Genomic DNA, 13,624 nt, shown 5'->3' on the forward strand with positions numbered 1-13,624 from the left:
AACACGTACAACTATTTTGCAGCTTTGCCCACAGTGATACAACCATGGATAGAAACAATTCTGTGTGGCTTACACAGCACAACAGTACGTGCTCAATACCGTGAGTTTTGCTATATTCACTCATGTCTCTCCTTTGTCATCCTTATTTTGAATCATGGTAAATACTGAGTAGAATATGATCTTTCTACTTGTAAATTATTACGCAAGCTTCACTTCGAGCTATGTAAATACCTTCTAGATATTTCAACACTGCTGCAGCACAGCCTGTGGTAACCTAGCACTCTAACGCTCAGGCTCAAAATAAAATATTTAGGTTGGGTAACACAAACTGTGTGTAAAATGAGTGGCATGTAAGGAACATAAGAAGGAAATCAGACAGTACTATCCTACTATCTTTTTTTTACTGAAATGCTATTTAGATACTCATTTCAAACAGTTAACTCAAAACAACAGAGGATTGCAAGTTAAATTTCTCAAGTACTTAAGTAGCTTCTTAACCACTTAAAATCTCATCTAATATCTCTCATAATGCTCAAGTATATTCCTATCATTAGTTAAATGGCTTCCACAATAATCGTAACTATGTATATCACCATTAATAAAGCTTTAAGAGTTTTAAAAAATGCCTACGTCTTATCTAACTAATTTACTTTGATACACTCTCTGTATCAACACCATACAACCCATTTTGCTCATTGCAGTACTCCAGTATTAATTTTCAGGATTTCAGAAATACATCCTTTAACATGGTTAATTATAATATCTCAGCCCCACAAAATAGCCCACTGCCTTCACTTCTTCATCCTCATTGATGAAAATTTTTTTCCAATAACCTAACTTCGAGAAAAAATGTATTTACAGCAATCTGACTTAAGCCTCATTTTCTTGAAACAATGAGGATGACATAGAACTGATGTTTCCTTAATTTCTACTGATACTTGCTTATGAAGTTAAAACTTCATGCAACCCATTTTTGTAAGACATTTTTTCAAGGTTCCAGTTTGACGTGGCCTTTCAGATCAAAAAAGAACAACTTAATCGAGTTCAAATACGTTTCAGAAATGGGATCTCAGAAGTGTAAGTTAGAAGCAGGACTGTAATGAACTGAAGGATAATCACAGCTGACTACCATTCACCAGTTCACACTGGAAACATTTATAATGAAACTCTCTCTTAAATGAAACTTTGTAATCCAACGGCAATATCTGTCAGCTAAAAGAAGAAGTGACAGAATTGTTCAATATAACTCTTGTTCATTAGAACTTGGATTTTTTTTTCCTTTTAAAAGAAAGGATGTCTTATGATTAAATCATCATTATAAATGAGATGGTAGCCTGTCACATAGAAAATCGAGATTCTCCGGTTCTGGGGAACTGCTTCTCAGCCTAAGGGTTTTTAACTAACTTAATGAGACACCTTCTTGTCTCACTAGTTTACATTTTTAATTCTGCACTAACAATTTCCACAAACTTTTTATATCTTGAAGCACCTTAAATGATAAGAGTTTATTTTCTTCTTGTTATTAGCGTATGGCCATATATACATATGATCATATACAAAGCCAGACTACCATATACAGTCAATTTATTGGGATGAAGATATTAAAGTATATAGACATTATCACTACTGCAATAGGAGTTTCTTATTCTTGAATGATTAAAGTGTAAAGAAGCTACATAAGCACAAGATTTCTATTGTTGCAGGGCTTCTTGTTCCTGAATGTAAGAGTTACACCAGCCACCCTGAACAGTTTCACGAGCACACCATGTTTTCCAGTTCTTTCATGATTTTAACATGGATTAGATTGGCAGTAACCACATTTTTATTTCAGGGTCAGAATACATGTCTTCCTATTCAATCTTGAAGGGATAACTTCAACGGTTGACCTCAATTTTTGCAGACTATACCACTAAATGCACTCCGTTATATTTGCCAATCAGTTAAAGGACCTGGTCAGACCTAAGTACTTTACCTCTATCAGCTATGAGCAAAGGCATACTAAGGTCAGCCCTGCCAATTTTAGAGGACTTTTGTTTCTTCCTCTCTCAGAAAGATACCAAAAGACTACATTTTAGTGTTGGGTGTTCCCAGAACAAATTCATACCCCTATATTTAACCCGAAGGAATATCTTAGAGTAAAAAAGGGGATACAGCAGCAGTCACTTCCAAGATATTCATGCATGATAAAAGCTAAAGATGTCTCCTGAGCATTGCTACCTTTTTCTAATTCCCCCATGTCATAATCATTTAATGGCACAATGAATCATGGTGTCTTAAACTCTGTGTAAGCAGGAAGATGCAAACCTCACTGAACCCAAAGAGAACGTTACCTATTAAGGTCATGGTAAATCAAGTCCCTTGTTCTTTTTCTTTATCTAATCTTTACTGAGATTGCTAATTAAGTACATGTGTAATGGTATCTAGTTATATTTCAGAGAAATAGAGAAGCATGAAGGTGGTATTTCTCCATTCAGAAATCACACTCGGGTATGACATGCAAAGGTCTACTCACCCAAAAACCCACTCTGAGTAGGCTGTCTTAACGATCACATCACCCACGGAGACTAGGTAGCCCCCTTGTCTGACTGGGGGGCTCACTCTGTGCTGTGACTCCTACTGAGAGCTGGAGGCTGGCAGCTGCCTACTTTACACACCCCCAGAGGACAGGAGCAGAGGAGCGCAGCGCCCCAGAACACATTGCCCACCACGCATGTTTTTGGAACTGGGTGCAAAAGGAGGACTTTTGTGGGGTGGTGCAACATTGCCCAAGGCAATAACACAGTAGGAACTACAGAGGTTAAACAGGGTACCTCTGAAAGACTACAAGTCAGCCTAACCAACCATGATCTCCTTTGCATTTGTCTCCATGTCTCTTGATGAGATGGCACTCATTTCTGTTACCCTTACCCTCAAAGGGTCTGCATTTTCCATTCAGGAAACTAGTTTTTGTATAGCAACATGAAGCTGGAGAGCACCTCAATATTTAGTAAACAGAGAAAACGGGGGAATAAAAAGGAGGGAGAAGAAAATAGATCCCTTAGTTTTGAATAGCAAATATCAAGTCCTTTCTTCATGCAAGAATGTAGTAGCTGAAATGAAGCTTGGCTGAAAACTTCATTTCAGCCAAGTACTGAAGCACATCTCATGTGCTATGTGCTATCTCATTTGTCTATGTTTAGCAAAATACTTAGTAAGATACTTAGTAGAGAAGTTCTTCGCTTAATGAATAGGTATGCATTAGAGACTTGATGAAGTAAATGTTGCCACATGGTTCATCTGAAGAAACATAAGTAACCGTCACAACTCAAAAAAATGACAACCAAGGAATCAGTTTCACACAGAAATGCTTGCAATTGATCCATAATTTAGAATGTATCAACACAAAAATAAATTTGTCAGTTTGAATATTAAGAGGATGAATTAGTGGAATAAAATATTCATTCTGAAATACTCCCTGTGCTTTACTAATTATCACAGCAAATGTAATACAGAAATTTAAATTCCTCTATCACATACAGGCACATGCAAAGACATGCTTGGAGATGCGCTGTAGGCAAACGGAAATGGTACAAGATATAATTAAAGATGTTTTAATAGGTTGTCAAAGTTGCTAAGATACCATCAGGTAGCCTAGCACATCTCGGACAGCAGCAACTATTCAAGAACATGTCCTAAATATTCGTTTCCTGTAGCTTTGCTTTGTCTCTTTTTTTTTTTTTAAAAGCTTTCCTCATAATTGTAAACCTCTTCAGACAAAATATCACTATCTGACAGAAATATTCGTGCTTGGAATTCATTACATTCACGTAGCAATGAACAAGGTTTTACAGCTTTTCTGAATAATAAAGGGTAAAACAAATATATAGGCGAAGTTACACACAAAAGCATGACTTGCAGCCAGGCCTGATGTTGAGATGTGTGTTTATCACTTCCAATGCAGTGAGGAAAGTAGCAGGAGACAGAGCCTTCTCTATCATACTGGGATTCTAACAGCAGCATATACCTTACTTACACACCTGTGTAATTGACAAAAGGAAATTGAGGCCATCTGCATTAGACACAAATATGATGATGGAGTAACACGAAGTGAAATAGCTTTACAATTTTGACATAGAAATAATCTTGAATAAACAGTTCTCATCTACCTGCCATGAAGCTTATTGCAACAGAGCAATAGTCATGTGGCATAGATCCGCTAGTATTAATTGGTTGAGGTATGGATATTGAATAATTTAGGTGTTACTTTAATCCATATAATTATGTCCAAAGAGCCATACACAAAGGCTTCACCATTTTTAACTACCACCACCTCATCAGCTAGTAAAGTTATTTCAGCACAAAGTCCTCAATTTAAATGTTAAAAAGAAAGTCTACCTGGTTTATTCACTCAAATCTTTGTTAACCCGGATTCTTATCAAATCTATTTAAATTTACCATACATTTTCTACAGATATACCACACAAAGAGATGTTTCCAATTGACCCACTTCCTACCAGTACTTTGGTGAAACTGGTCAAGCTAAAGCATTTGAACAGCAACCACTTCAGGTTTGGTAACCTTGACACAAAGCAGGATGGAAAAAATCTCTTCAGCTTTGCTTTTAACATCCGTTTTTTCCCACACAGATGATTGGACAGATGCATTCCAATCCTACACGTAGGTTGGTTCTTTGAGAACAGAATAGCAAATGCCTACTGAACTTTTCTTTAAAAACTTAACACCCAAGATCAAAGACTAATTCAATTAATTCTAATCTCTAAAGTTATTAGATCTGGAGGTTTTATTATTAATATTTTTAGGCTTTTAATCCTTTATACAATGACTTATGCAGGCACATAATATCCCAAATGATAATAACCACATTGTGAATTCAAACAAACTTTTATCTAGCACGAATCATATATAAAGCTGTCAGTTTATCTCCTTCTCTGTAGGAAAGAAACAGACAATCCTGCCTATGATGGAAACAAGGATGATAAAGATTGCAGATATGAGTGCACTATTTGCAACTAAACATTTATTCAGAGATCAGAAATTGTTTCCTAGCAGATACTGGGGCGGTTCTTGGCATTTAACATGATCCTCTTTTAAGTAACTCTGTGTTAAAAAGGGATATAAAGCATCCTAATGACTGTGAAATGCAAAAATAGATTTCAGCTCCCTTTTCTGCCTGTATTGTCCATAGTTACGAGAGGCAAGTACTGACTGCACTGAAGTCAACAGAACATCTGTCATTGTCAGTAATGGGACCGAGCTTTAGCTTTATTATTATTATTAATAATAATTCATTATTTAAAAATGTCATTATATGTATTTTGGCTTTTTTTCCCTCATCTAAATAAAAAATCACTGCAAAAAAAAATAAAAAAGATTTAGAGAATGTTCCCAGTTCTGATTTTAGGATTAGACTCATTGATAAGAAGTTCACCATGTGTACGTTATTCATCGAGTTCCTACTCTCGTTAACTTCCCTAAGCTCCAGTTCCACTTGAACTTTTAATTAAAATACTCTTACAAAAAAAAAAAAGGAAGACATAATGAGAACCGTTGCTTTTATGCAGAGAAAAGAAGCATTTACAAAAATGGCAGAAGCTGAACCAGAAGGATCATAATTGAGGTTTATAATTAAAGCTTACGATACCATAACCCTTCCTTCCTGAGATACTCTGAGACTAGTCAATTAAATAAAATGGATTCTCATGACATTTACATGAAACATGCTTGCCTATTATATATAAATGTGATAGTAATGTGAGACAGAAATACTTGATTCAATTGCCTACCTATTGCTAAAGCTCTGAGCACCATTTTAGCTAACATTCTCTCCTATCTGCTAATCTGTTCCTCAACTAAGGGCATTTCTGCCCTTCTGCTGCCAACTCAAGGTAGATCCTAACAATGCCGGGGCACACCAGAGCTAATTTCAAATTAGACTGCACAGATTACTTCTGTCAGCCATGATCTTCCAGCCTGAACTATAGCACAGACTGCATCCTTCAGGTGTGTCACACTAAGATCTCTGCAGTCACACAAGCAGTACTGCTAGCCACAGTAGTTATCACACTACTAGATAACATGACTTACAACAAATCATACCTTTGTGTATGGTTAAAGGTCAGGGCTCAGGCCAGAACTCTTGACAGCATGGTGTCCCTCTATGACACCATACCGTTAGCTGCAAAGCACAATACTAATCCATTATCAAATGAAATGGAATGACCTGGATAAGAAGAAAAAAACTCTTCTGTTGACAATGTCACAATGCCATGAAAAAGCTGTCAGGGATCATTTCTTCTTAGTGAAGCTGAAAACCAATCAACTTCTCAGTTTTCTACATACAATATGAATTCATGTAACAAGTCTGTTTAGTTTCTGGATTTGCAAAGAGAAGAGGCCAACTCAAAAAGTTTCATCTGATTTGCACAAATATATAACCAATGAAAATTTTCACAAGTTTTTCTTCTATTTCTTTTCATCAGAATTCTTACTCATAAAACATAACAAAACACTTCATCAGCTTCTAATTTAAAATTAGTACAAGAATGAGTGATAATATTAGGACATCAGACTATGGAATGATCAACATTTTAGACAAGTTCAAATGTATTGGGTCACATGTTCTTTAACGAATGTTCGAAGTGCATCATTGTGGATATTTTTAATCATGTAACAGTCTGACTGACTGCTGCCGCTAAATTCTATTTGTAGTATTGCATATATTGTTAATGAATGTATGAATGAATTTTTCAGAATTGTGTGCTTTTATTTTTTATTTTATTTGTAAGTCAGTCAAAGCAAATGCTTTAGATAGATACTGAAAAGAATTTCTCAAAAACACAAAGATTCAACTCCAATTTGGAGCATACTGCAGTACAAACGAACAACAACAAATAAAACAACTGATGACTGAAGTCTTTCAAGAAAGAATAATGAATCTACATCAGTAGCCATGAAGAATTTCAAGAAAGCAAAATCACGTTACTAAAATTAAAAAAAAAAATCCAGCACAAGTTATATGATGTTGAGATTTTATTAGTACTTCAGAACTCTTTGAAACATGAATCTTAACGTCCACTGCTTAAGAGAGTTGTTAGATTCACTGATCACAGTCTATAAAGTAGTTTGGGACAGACTGTTATATAAGATAGTTATACCAATATATAACATTGATATATAAAAAGTTACAGAAGTAATATAGGACAGAAAATTTGGTAGGTTTTATTTTGAATGTTAAATATTGATAATGTCAGCGAATAGAGTAGAGCATTATTGATTAACTATCAAGTGTACTCAGTAAATGGTCTACATGTTTAATCAATGAGTTAGTACCTTGAATAGAGCAATCCTTGAAGTACTTACACAAATTTAGGCATTGATAGCCTTCTATTTTCAACATACTAAGCATGAGCTGTGTGTGGTGCACAACTCACAAGATAATATAAAATTATCTTTGTCATTGACCTAAAAATAAAACTTGCCTTCCTGGATATATTACGTACTTCTAGCTGCCTGTAACCATTTCACACTTCGAAATGAAGCCAATTCCTGTCAAGTGACTGAGAGTCATGCTGATTTCAGGAAATCCAGAGAGATCTGGTAAACTGTCAAGATGGGTTTGGTTAAATGTTAGCTGAGTTCAAAAGGAGAATAAAGAACATTAGTTTTACTGAATTCCAAAAAGTAATTTGTGTTGAGTTTACTTGAAGGCAAAAGAAGTAACAGAAAAGGTATCTGAACCCTAGAGAAACATGTTCAACCCCTCTCAGTAGTTTTTGGCCTATAATCCTCAGCACATTCTAGTATTTCAATAGATAGACAGAAAGGTCCCTAAAGACCAATCACTGCCTACTTGTCTAGTATATTTAATACAATCGGAAAATCATTCTACTTCACTGATTCATATGGAAATCATCTCAGAAGAACCCAAAAACCAACCTGCTACTAGAAGAAAAATGAACAGAGACTGATATTTCATATTTACTTGTATGGAGACACATGATGTAACTGAATGGAAAGAAAGTATAAAATGAATATGCAAAGTATTAAGCTATCTGAAGGACAGCTGTAATAAACGCAAAAGCTAGCATCCCTGGCTGTCCTTTGCTCCAGCAGAAACAACGTGGGGCTCAAGCTAGGGGTACAGACTAGTACAGAACCAGCTGATGACACACAGGTATGGATAAAAGACAATGTCTTCAAAAATTTTATACCTTCCTACCAAGCATTTGCTATACTGAGCCAACAGGATCAGGATGTACATAGGAAATTCTCTAGAGTAGGTGTCAGCTAAGACCATTTGGACCATATTTGGCCAAAATTTCCAAAGCAAAACTGGCTTAAAATTCCTTTCACCTATATTGCACAGCTCTTGAACACAACCAAGGACAGTGTGAACGATGCTATCGTTAACAGAACTTGAAATACATCTGGAAGTATCTCAGACTACTCAGACTCCGCACTCCTCCGCTTATGTTTCTGTCAGTTTCAAAGTTGAAAGTGCAGGAACATAAACAATTATTTTTGCTGCCCTTCAAAAACGTTTCCTCTCAATTTGTTCTTGATGACTGTTCTACTCAAAGAAAAAAGAATTCCCTTTTTAAAATTTAACTCCAGTTCCTGCTGTTATCGTTGTTATGTAAAAAAAAGGAAGAAAAAAAAATCATCCTCATGAGCCTAGCCTGTTTGGCTCATGCTTACTAAGTTCCTGTGATCCTCTTTAAAATACTACCACCTGAGAGTCTTTATTTAAAACAATGCAGATATGTTGTAAGGTTACAACTGCAATGTTACTACTGCAATGGTTACAACACTCAGAAGTAAGTAGGATAGAGTAATTATACTCTTAGAAATGTACTGAACTCCCATTTTTACCCCTTTCACTTGCAATAAATGCTTTTTCCCTTCATCCATCATCTCCACACAGGAAACCTGGGCAGAAAATACTTGGTCAGATTGCTGCTTGGGAATTAAGCAGGCCTCATCAAGTACCAAATCTTAGCCAAACTGTTTAGGCCCAGCTATGCCTTGTTTCACTTTGTGCCCCTCCTTCACACTCACATCCATCTTGTCGGAGACCCTGCACCAAACAATATAAACATTCTAGATTTATTCCAAGGTAAAAATACTTAAAAAGAAGGATAAAAGGAGTACAATATGACCAACAGAACAAGACAAAACACAAACCAACGTTTTCTTTTCCCTTTCTCTAGCCACGCACAAAACATACATTAGTTTTGTGAAAATAACATTTTTTCCAATTCCACACACAGATGATACCACTATAGAAAATATTATATAGAAAATATAAATATCTTAATAAGTGGTACAGTTTCCTAAACATCAAGTCCAGACAATTAAACTCACTGGCATGGAAGCTAATGGCAGTTGAACTCAGCTGAATACTAACAAAGTTTTTGTGAAGATATCCAAATAATAAAACAGAATAAAAGAGAGAACTACATTAAGAAACATTATCTACTTGTGTCATCAGTGAAGCCTAGAAATCACAGAAAAACCCAAAAGCCACTAACAGTGGCAATTTTAAAGTGGTGAAATTTTTCTTTTCACAGGCATTTAAGTCTAGTTCTGTCCTCCAATAATACCTTTAGTTCTTTTAACTCTACTATTTGAAGATATTTTGAAAAATGATGGCATACTTTTGTACCTAAGCGTTCACTGTGTTGAAACAGCAGAGGTGTGGTGACAGAATAATTAAGGTAGAAAGCCAAGCCTAATTCACATCACAGACAGCATCGCCATTGACACAGTGACAGTGATGCACCATGCCTGTGTCAGGGAAGAGCAAAAGGCACCATTAACTGCTTTCGCTGAGCAAAAGGCCCAGTGCACCACCCAAGCGTACAAATGGAACAACCTTGTTCTAAAGTTACTCAATCTGCCACGATGCCTTCTTAGAGTAACTCCTCCTTAATAAGCAAAAACTACAAGCTATTTCTCTCTTGAAATATAGTCAGAATGAACTATTTCAATAAAATTGTCATAAATGGCGATAAGGAAATGACAGTGGAAATACCAATATTTTGAAAGCTTGGTATGGTCGGCTCTTTTTAAAGGGGAAGTCTTTGTACATGCGTACTGGCACGTATTTATAAGTAAGACTACATGACTGTTACTACAAGCAAGCATCAAAATAAGACACTGGCCATCTCATATCATAGCATTAACCTTCACATATATATATATATACATACACACACACTTTGTAAATTAAGTAAGTCCAGTATGGATCATAAAGTTTCATTTTTAATGCATTAGCCCTTTATTCTAATGAACTCAGTATGGTAAACATGGTAGGTTATTCTCCTTCAAGTATGGCACTGGTTTATCAAGGCATCTAGGTACGTGCACAATTTTAGGCATATAGATAGTTCAGCAGAGTTTATGAAATGTTAAAACTTAATAAAGATTTCATCTATTCTGTTGTACACTGGAACGCAAAACAAACCCTACAGTTCGACATCTTCAGCAAATACACTGCAATTGCAATCAAAGCAAAGGGAAAAGCATCCAAAGAAAATAAAGTGCTGTAATTTGTGGTTGGCAGCAAGACACTTGATAGCAAAAGAAACATCTCTTTTTTTTTCTTTTGGAAGGAAAAGCCTCTCTACAACAAAGAGCAACTGCTGGAAATAAAGCAAGACTAACCTGTCTCTCTTCTGTCTTCATCCTTGCAGTGGACAGCAGAGAGATAGCACTTGACTATTGTCCTAAAGCAGCTAGTTCAAAAGCAAAATCCTATCTACTTCATGATTTGAATCAACTTGTAACACAGAAAGAAAGGTGGACCTGGAGAAGTGAGCTAATTCATCTTCGTAAGCCAAAGCAGGACCCACTCTGCTTAAATTATCCCTGGAAAATGCTTGTTAGTCTGCTCCTAAGTAGTGCAGTGACAGACTCTGGGATGTCCCCAAGCAATATGTTCTAGGACATAACTATTTTTACAACTGGAATTTTTCCCTCAATGTCTAGCCTAAATCTTCCTTGCTGCAGTTTAATTCCATGATTCTTTATCCTGTCCCCAGAAGCAATGGAAAACAAATTATTCCTTTTCTCTTTGAAGCAATTTGGAGACATTTGGAGACTCATCATGCTCTCCCTCCCTCTCATTCAAACTGCGCAATTAAAACTCTTTCAGCTGTGCAGACTTCTCAAACCGTTTCATCCCTCTCCCCTGGATCCTCCCCAGCAGCGGGGCACGCTGCACAATACCTTAAACTACAGGAGAAACTTCAATGAAACTAAGAAAAGCTTGCTCTGCGCCATGCACAGCCATACACTCGCACACCACTGCAGGCTGTCACTCCATGATGCAACACTGGTAATTAGCGCTTAACTTCTCACCTAAGCCAGCCTGTGCTTCCTCCCTGGCACGTAACGCCACGAACACGACCTGCGGGGTTTGCGGGACCAGCAGTGGCAGCAGAGCCCGTGCACCTCGTGGCAGATAAACGGCCGCAGAACAGCTCCGGGCCGCTGCTGGGCGCAGCAATAGCCACTGGGCACTCCAAAGGCCTGTGCAGCCACCTCCCAAAGGCAGCCGGGCAGCAGCAAGGAGGAGCATGACATGGTGGCACCGCCCCCAGGAAGAGCCTAACATGGCGGCGCCGGGCGCAGGTGCTCCCTTCCTCCCTGAGGGGGGCAGTAAACAGCATGGGTTTCTTAAGGCACAGCGTAGTTGTTGGCATTGAGCCTGGAAGAAAGGTGTGGGTTTTTTTAAGCTAATATCCAAATTACTGTCCAGAACATGGTGTTAATTGTCAACAAATTAAATTCAGTAAAAGTCACTCGAGTCAATGGCTGTTATGCCCATAGTGCAGCATTTTGTACCTCTCCCTGCTAAGCTTCATCCTATTCTTTTTGATGCTACTTCTCCAAGTTACAGATGTCACTTGGAAGCTTTGCCCTACTGGAGACCCATGACAGTATCAGTCTTGGGAATAAACTGCAAACTTATCAGTTTATTTTTCCAAATGAGTTGAAAGAAGTATGTGCAATAGCCACTTTAAAATAATAATAATAATAATAATAATAAAGTGCCTTTTAAATTTACACTGTGGTGTCCAAAATACCTCAAATATTTTCATACGAGAGCGCTATACAGGTCATGTAAGAATCCTGTTTATACTCTGTTTCACCAGCACTGTGGTAATTTAAGTATTACTCTGAAATACTCTAGAGAGCCATTAGCAGAGGATATCTTTTGCACTTGATTTACCAGATTGTAGATGCTGCCACACTTAAAGTCAAGAGTGCCTTGGCTGCAGCAGCATCCATCCTTCCACAACCCAGCTTGTTAACACTTCATGAACACCATATTCAGTCTGGACTGCCCGGGAGAATTAACTTAGGAAGGTCACTTCATGCAAGAGATTAAATACAAGCCCAACCACTTACCTTGTGCTTGTGAAACTGAACACACAGAAATGAAGAAGTCAGCAGGATGTAAAGGTATGTTCTTTAATATAAGCAACAGTACACAAACCAGGTGCCCCTAATCGCTCTAGCTGCTGCAGAACAGCATGGGCTCAACTTCTTCCTGCACCTGTGTGGACCACCAGCAGCTCAAGGGAGAACTGCACCAGGAAAAACACTGCTGACACCTTCTGTACAAATAACGATTTGGAAATTGAGGTTGAAGAAATTATTTCGTATTGGTATTCTGAAACAAACAAACAAGAAAAAAAAAAAAGCAAAACAAAAGTTTTTAGTAAGAAAAAAAACAAGATCTATTTACTAAAAAAGCACAGGAAAAATCCAGCCACCATATTGGGCTTTACAAAAGGCCTGTTGTGATTTTCCTATGGTGTCCTAGTAGAAGGAAGAGTAGTATGTCTAATGGTACACTGCAGCAAAAACAAGTGTGATTTGTAGCTGTTTTCTCACACTAGCTCTCTTTGACACTAGGCAAACTCCCCACCTTCGGCACTCCTGGTTCTGCAATGTAAACATGAGAATCATCTTCCTGGTTATCTGAACTGGGTTCATTATAATACCAGGCAAGTTTTATCAAACAATTATTTGTGGATACACATTTCAGCAGTTTTAATAATGTTTACCTAACTCATAGGGGTGCTGTGTGCATCAGTCATTTAATGCTGTAGAGATACTTTCAAAACACAAAACCCAGTATAATCACACAGCCAAAGTTAATAAATGATGCTATTGTTCCTTAGATTAATAACATCTTCATAAAGGATGCCCTCTGTAAAAACACAGACTACTTCTGTGCTGTATTTCAAAAGGCAACAAAAACATTATAATTAGACATCTTCCTGGTTTTCAATGCTCCTTATAAACAGTTTTTAGTATCACCTGAATTAATTTTCTTTCTAATTTAAAAGAATTGGAAAGAATACCCAAGGGAAAAAGAAAGTGTGTGTGTGAGAGAGAATTGCTTGTCACACCATTTCTCAGTATTCTGTAGCTCTGTACTGAAAATGTACCTCAGTGATTCAGGAGCTGTGAAAATTCTAGCTGTGATCATACAGGCTGGAAGGGGAGTGGAGGCTGTCCTAAAGTGGAAGGTGTTGCTTTTGTTACTTACTTTACTTAACATAATACACAGTTGCCAATATGAAAAAATCTGCACCTACTTCTCCTTCTG

At 37.2% G+C, this 13,624-nt stretch overlaps 1 long non-coding RNA gene across 1 annotated transcript in view; it reads right to left on the minus strand.

Moving 5' to 3' along the window:
* Positions 1-11,967, minus strand: part of LOC121077385 — a 153,086-nt gene extending 141,119 nt beyond the window's left edge. The window contains exon 1 of the long non-coding RNA XR_005824010.1: positions 11,362-11,967. This is a non-coding gene — a long non-coding RNA (uncharacterized LOC121077385). The remainder of the gene's footprint in view (positions 1-11,361) is intronic.
* Positions 11,968-13,624: the final 1,657 nt, after the last annotated feature.

Source organism: Cygnus olor, chromosome 13 (genome assembly GCF_009769625.2).
Source record: "Cygnus olor isolate bCygOlo1 chromosome 13, bCygOlo1.pri.v2, whole genome shotgun sequence".
NCBI lineage: Eukaryota > Metazoa > Chordata > Aves > Anseriformes > Anatidae > Cygnus > Cygnus olor.